At 38.2% G+C, this 6,344-nt stretch overlaps 1 pseudogene; it reads right to left on the bottom strand.

Annotated features, from left to right (window-relative positions):
* Positions 1-413: 413 nt before the first annotated feature.
* Positions 414-6,303, bottom strand: LOC141424116 (heterogeneous nuclear ribonucleoprotein A3 pseudogene; annotated as a pseudogene).
* Between the last annotated feature and the right edge of the window lie 41 nt (positions 6,304-6,344).

Genomic DNA, 6,344 nt, shown 5'->3' with positions numbered 1-6,344 from the left:
CCTTACATTAACAGCTAATATAAAGACTATTGCTGATTCTCAGAGTCATGCTGTAAAATCGGAATTATTTCCAACTTGAGCTGAGAAAATTGAGGCTAATAATTCAAATAACTTGCCAGATTCACAAACTAAGTGAAGAAGTTTGGATTCAAATCACATTTGCCTAGACTTCACACTGCTTCCACATAGGAGGTCATGCAGGTGGGACAGTCTTACCTCACTTGCTTCATTTCCACCTCCTGAACATGCTGTGGTATGGTTTCTCTAGCACTGTAATTTTTTGTGCTGTTTGTAAATACTCTTTTCTTTTGTACAGAGAAGATAGTTCATCTCTTAGTAAGCAATTTCATTTAATTGGATTAAAAAATTTTCCTCAAACACCAAATCTTTTCAGTGTGGTCTGGGGTTGGCAAACCATGGTGTGCAGGCCAAATCCAGCCCATCTTCTATATTTGGTCAGCCTAGGAATTAAGAATAGTATTTGCAATTTTATTTTTTTTGAAAAGTTTAAAATTCCTTAATTTTTTATTCCTGGTACCACTACCACAATTTACAGGCCAATATACGTGATGTAATGAAAGGAAAAAGACAAAGCTACAACAGATGAAAGACCTTAGGAATGTACATCCAATTGACACTACATTGTATTAATCAATAGCTGCATTTTTTGCAAACTGTGACTATGACTGTCCTGAACGAGAAGGGTTTCCTGTTCAAGCTGCAGTAACTTTCCTGACTATGGATCATTGTTCTTCCCGTGGCAGATTTTTACAATTCCTCTAATGCATATGGGTCCACTGTCTCAAAGTAACCTGCAGCTTTCCTGACAACTCTTCACTGTCTCTCCTAAGAACTGCAGTCCCTTTTCTGTTGTTTTTAAAACCTTCTGCTACCATATCCACCACTTCCACCACCAGATCCATAACCACTACTGTGGAACTGCCAGAGCTTCTTCCACCCAAACTTCCCCCTTCCATCTGTTAATGATTTGACTGCTGTTGTCCACTGTAATTTCCAAAATCATTATAGTTCCCACCACCACAGTTACCCCCACCAAAATTTCCTCCTACCACCATAGTTGCCACCATCGCCTCCTCCATAGCTACCTCTGCTGCCACCATTTCCACCATCATAATCTCTCTTCACCAGCTTTCACTAAGGCGAAAATTACCTCCACCACTTCCAGAGTTTCCTCCAGGCCTCTCTGTGATCCAGCAGACCAAATCTCTTGTTTAGAAAAGGTCTTTTTCACTTCACAATTATGCCCATCAATAGTGTGGTTATTTCTGAACAACAATTTTATCAACTGTACCATGATCCTCAAAAGTTACAGAGGCAATCCTTTCTTTTTTCACTCTGCCTGTCTTCCATAACTCCTATGGTTTCAATCTTGCCATACTTTTCAAAGTAGTCTCTCAAATTATTTTCTTCTGCATCTTCTTTAATACTACCAACAAAAATCTTCACTGTTAGATGGGCGGGGGCTTTAAAGTCATCTCTAGAAAGAGGTCTCTGGTTCCCGCGCGCCCGTCTCCTTGTTTGATGGAGATGGAGCGCACCTTGCTGCATCCTCCTCAGCACAAGAGTCGGTCACAAAGCCAAAGCCCCTGGGGACGTTTTGTTTGGGGGTCTCTCATTACCATACAATCTGTGAGTGTGCCCCACTTCTCAAAATGTCGCCTTAAACTATCATCTGTAGTTTCAAAGCTCACACCCCCAATAAACAGCTTCGCTAGCTGCTCTGGATCCTTTGGATCATGGCCCTCCTTCCCCCCCACGCAGCGGCAGTGGCCCAGTCGGGCTGGGGGGTGACCTGGCAGCGGTCTTAGCTCCATTTTGAGATCAGACTCCAGTATTTGAGATTTTAAATGGCTAAAAAAAACAAGAGTATTTCAAGACATAAAAATTATATGAAATTCAAAATTCAGTGTCCATAAATAAAGCTTTATTGGAACACAGCCATGCTCATTCATTTACACATTGTCTATGGCTGCCTTCATGCTACAAAAGAACAGTTGAGTAGTGACAAAGCCCATATGTGGCGTTTTCATTGTTTCGCACCGCTACTCAACACACTATCAATCTCAGTAATGATTATAACTCAACAGTACTTCCAAGCACCTCACATGTTGTCAAACAAACATTGTATTATTTTATATTACTAGGGCATATTCATCATGTCAGAAAAGTAATCTTTGTTGCAGTTTTAAGGCACAGTGAAGTGTGGATTATTTTGTTATACAATTACATGGGAAAGCATTGTTTATTGTGCAATGATACTTTAGCTGTACTAAAAATATGTTTTTCTACATTACCAGAGTAAGCACTCATCACAATATCCTCAACTCACAGGAACACAATAGTCAGAACAATCACAAAAGTAAAACATAGTATCTCCTCACAGAGGAATTTATTCACACACAAATGAGGATAAAGGTGTAACAAAGTATCCTTCTGTGTGGTTCATTAGCCAAGCAAAGCAAGCTGTTCACTCATGTGTTGAGTTGTGTGATTGCAGCAGCCAGAAAGTGCATTCAGATAAAATAAACTTGGTTATGACTACCAGCTTTTCAAAAAAAGTTGTGTGAAGACATTAGGACATTATTGTGTCACCAACAGATGATTAAAAACAAGGCAAATTTCAAGTTCTTTCCCTTTGCTTTTGATTAGCCAACAGGTGTTCATAGTACTCCCCAGTGTTGAGACCAGGTGACTCAAGAATCAGTTTTTACAAGTACTCTGCATATAAAAGTACAGGAAGGAGTATCTTTAAAGGTGAAAAACACCAGTTCAATACAACCTGAAGTAGAACCTGCTAAGTTGTGTTACAATTGACAGCAGAAATATGTGTGCAGAAAAAAAAAGATTTGGACAAGTTTACCAAGACTGTCAAAATGTTAAATGTTTAAAGTTATAGTTATATATTGTATTATTCATCAGAAGGTATTTTGTAGAAAATATTTGATGTCATTGAACTGCTAATGTTTGATCTGTTAAGTTTTCAGAAAAAAAAAAAAAAAAAACCTTGAGCATCCTCACTTGACCAACTCCATAGCAGTTTGATGGCAGTGGTAAAGTTTCATTTGTGTGTGTGTGTGTGTGTGTGTATACTGGGATATGAACTCAGGGCCTCGTATTTGCTAGGCAAGTCCTCTGTCACTTGAGCTACACCACAAGTCCTTTTTGATTTACTTATTTTTCAGGTAGGGACTTCTGCCAGGACCAGCCTCGACCATGATTCTCCTACCAACACCTCCCAATGTAGGGTGCAAATGTACAGTACCATAACTGGGCTGTGCTGTTTTGGGTTTTTTTTTTTTTTTTGCTGTTGTTTTGGCTTCTCTTTCTTTCTTTTTTGTGGGATTTGCACTTGCCTGAGTGCAATATTTATATTTATTTATTCTTTGAGATAGAGTCTTGCCAACATTTCCCCCTGCGCTGGGCTCAAACCATGATCATCCCATCTCTGCCTCCCCTAAAGCTGGTATTGCAGGCATGTGACACCACTCCCAGCTACTGCAATTTTTTTTCATAAAAATTGAAATTTTTATGAATGAAAAGAATTCCCCTCAATTACTAAAGCTGAACACTGAATGGCACTGGAAATTAACTTTTGCTACAAGCTTGATAATGTTTCTTAATAAATTTAACCTAAAGTTAACATAAAACAGCACTTTTCTGTGAAACACACTGCAACAAAACCATTCTGATAACAGTGTTGTTTATCAAACTTGCATGGTTAGCGCAGGACCATGCTGTCAAGCTAAAAGGAGGAGTGCTCTCCATTCCCACACATGTTGGCAGTAGATGTATTTTCCAAGTGCCAAAACTGTCACTGCTGGGTTTTCGTATCTTAATCTAAGTTCAGAGGAAATTTCCATAATTCCAAGTGTATTCTACTGTACAATTAAGAATCTACCTAACTTCCAATAGGAACTGATAAATCTGCAATGTATGTTAAAAGACAAGTATGAAGAGCAGAATGTAATAGAGTTCTACAAATACTTTACAAATGAATGTGCTCATAGTCATCTGCTCAAGGATTGGTAACAGTACCTGACAGTAATCTATCCGGGTGGAAAGACAAATTATGAAAAGTTGCATTACAAGATGTTTATTTACAGTCAACTTCAAACTCCCAACTACATGAAAAAGTATCCCCTCAAACTAATTAAATTCTTACCACTGGTAGACTTGTATTGTATTCAAATGTTAATATATCTCAAATTTCATCAATAAAATATTTGTGGAAGTTTGTTCTCTTTCTCATTACTTAAGTATAAAAACTTCACTTCTGCCTGTTGGTCCATAAACCTGAACTTTACCAAAAGAAGCTTGCCAACCTCAGTCCAGAAAAGGTAGGGAAATGTTTTCCAATGAAGTGAAATCACAGTATGGTAAACAAGTGTTGTAATAAAGTCTTTTTTATCTGATCCCAGCATTCAGAAGGCAGGAGGATCATGAGCTTTAGGCCAGCCTGGGCTACAAATTAAAACCATGTATCCAAAAAAATGCAAGAAAGAAGGAAAAGAGAAAACATATCCATATTCCAAGCAATATTACCTGACAATACTTTTCTGTAGTCTTTTCTATGGCTAAACATCCACACATTCTTATGAAGAGGAAAATTTCTTCATGGCTTATTGGGTCTGACTCATAGTTGGTCAGACTACAAACTAGTTATTCTGAAAATCACAGCAAACTGTGGAATCACACTTATTAATACACCATAGAAAAACTCTTCTAATCCAATTCTATCACCAAAACCCAAGAAGGTAAACAAAACACACCAAATAAGGTACTTGTGACTTGCCTTTTTACCTCAGTCCAAAACACTTCTCAGTAATACTCACTTATAAGTGACTTCTAATAATATGTTCATAAAATTCTGAAAAATAGTAATAATGTTAATTTAAAAGTTAAGGTTTGCCTTTATGCTTCATTGTCTTTCTCTGCATGATAGTAGGATCTGTTTATCTTGCCTGCACAGTAGATATCCACTGTCCTTTGGATTACAATATCCTCATATCCTTTTGGGTAGAACCTTTGCTGCCTCATTTCTCAGGACAAATGTCTTTTAAAGGTGGATCCACAACTCCACTCAGCCACTGGGAGAACAGCAAAGGTTCTTGGAAGTAATTCATTCAGGGATAGGCATGTAAACCAAATAAATGTCAGTCTTAAGATTTTGCTGAAACTGTTGAGAAAAGTAGCCCTTTGTTTCTACTGTGGTTACTAAGACAGCAGAGTAGAATGTCTCAAGGCGCTGGGTGACCACTTTCCATCATACATGCAAGGAAACAGCAGGATGGAAAGCCCAGTGGCTCACACCTTTTACAGAGAAGGTAATAGGAAGGAGTGCTTTTGGAGTCCAGCCCAGGTAGAAAGTTAGTGAAGACCTCATCTCAATCAATAAGTGGATGTGACAGTGCACGCCCATGCAGGAGGCATCAATAGGAGTATCATGCTCCATGCAGACCGGGTGAAAATGTAACCCTATTGGAAAAATGAAAGCAGAAAGGGCTGGGGGTGTGGCTGAAGCAGTAGAGCCCCAGCCTTCCAAGTGCAAGGTCTTGGAGTTCAAACCTCAGTAACCACCCCCCAAACCTGTTCTGAAAAAAAAAAAAAAAAAGCCAAGAGATGGTATGGAGACAGATTCCTGTGTTAGTTAACCACATCTGCAGTGTTTTACAACTAGACTTTGAGATTAAATGATTAAATAAGAAAACATACAGTCTTATGGCATAAACCAGGTTAAGCTATTATCACTTGCAGTTCAAAAGGTTCTTACTAATACAACTACATAATCATTGAGGTTGGAACCCCAATCTTAAGTCTAATTCTTGCAGACAGGCCTTTTAAAGGCTATGCATCAACTTAGACAGTCCTCCTGCTGCTTTGTGTCTCTGGTGCTTAACGGAAACATTCTCAGGCTAAGAGACTGCTTCCCTTGTCCTTCAGTAAACAGAGTGCCGTCAATGTCACTTAGTAAACTGCTTCAAAGGACCAAGCACAAGGACAGAGTTACTTCTACAAACATGTTTTCTATATCCAATGATTTCAAAGTTATTCACTTAAAGCTGGATTAATACTGATGAATTTCTATGAACCTAATAGTGTGATTTCACTTTCAGGAAGAAATAAAATCTCTATTTCCCTTAGTTATTAGAAGATGGCTTTAATGAATTGTGCTATTAACTATCACAGAGAAATGTTTAAAAAAAAAAAGTAAAACAAAAAAGCTTAGATCCTTCTTGGTATGTGCTCCTTATGACTGTGATGCAACAAAGAAAAGTAAAAACAAAGTAACAAAAGCATATTCCTTTAGCTCTGGTTCTCACATA

This window comes from Castor canadensis, chromosome 6, assembly GCF_047511655.1.
Source record: "Castor canadensis chromosome 6, mCasCan1.hap1v2, whole genome shotgun sequence".
Classification (NCBI taxonomy): Eukaryota; Metazoa; Chordata; class Mammalia; order Rodentia; family Castoridae; genus Castor; species Castor canadensis.
This window is presented reverse-complemented; position numbering and strand designations above follow the sequence as displayed.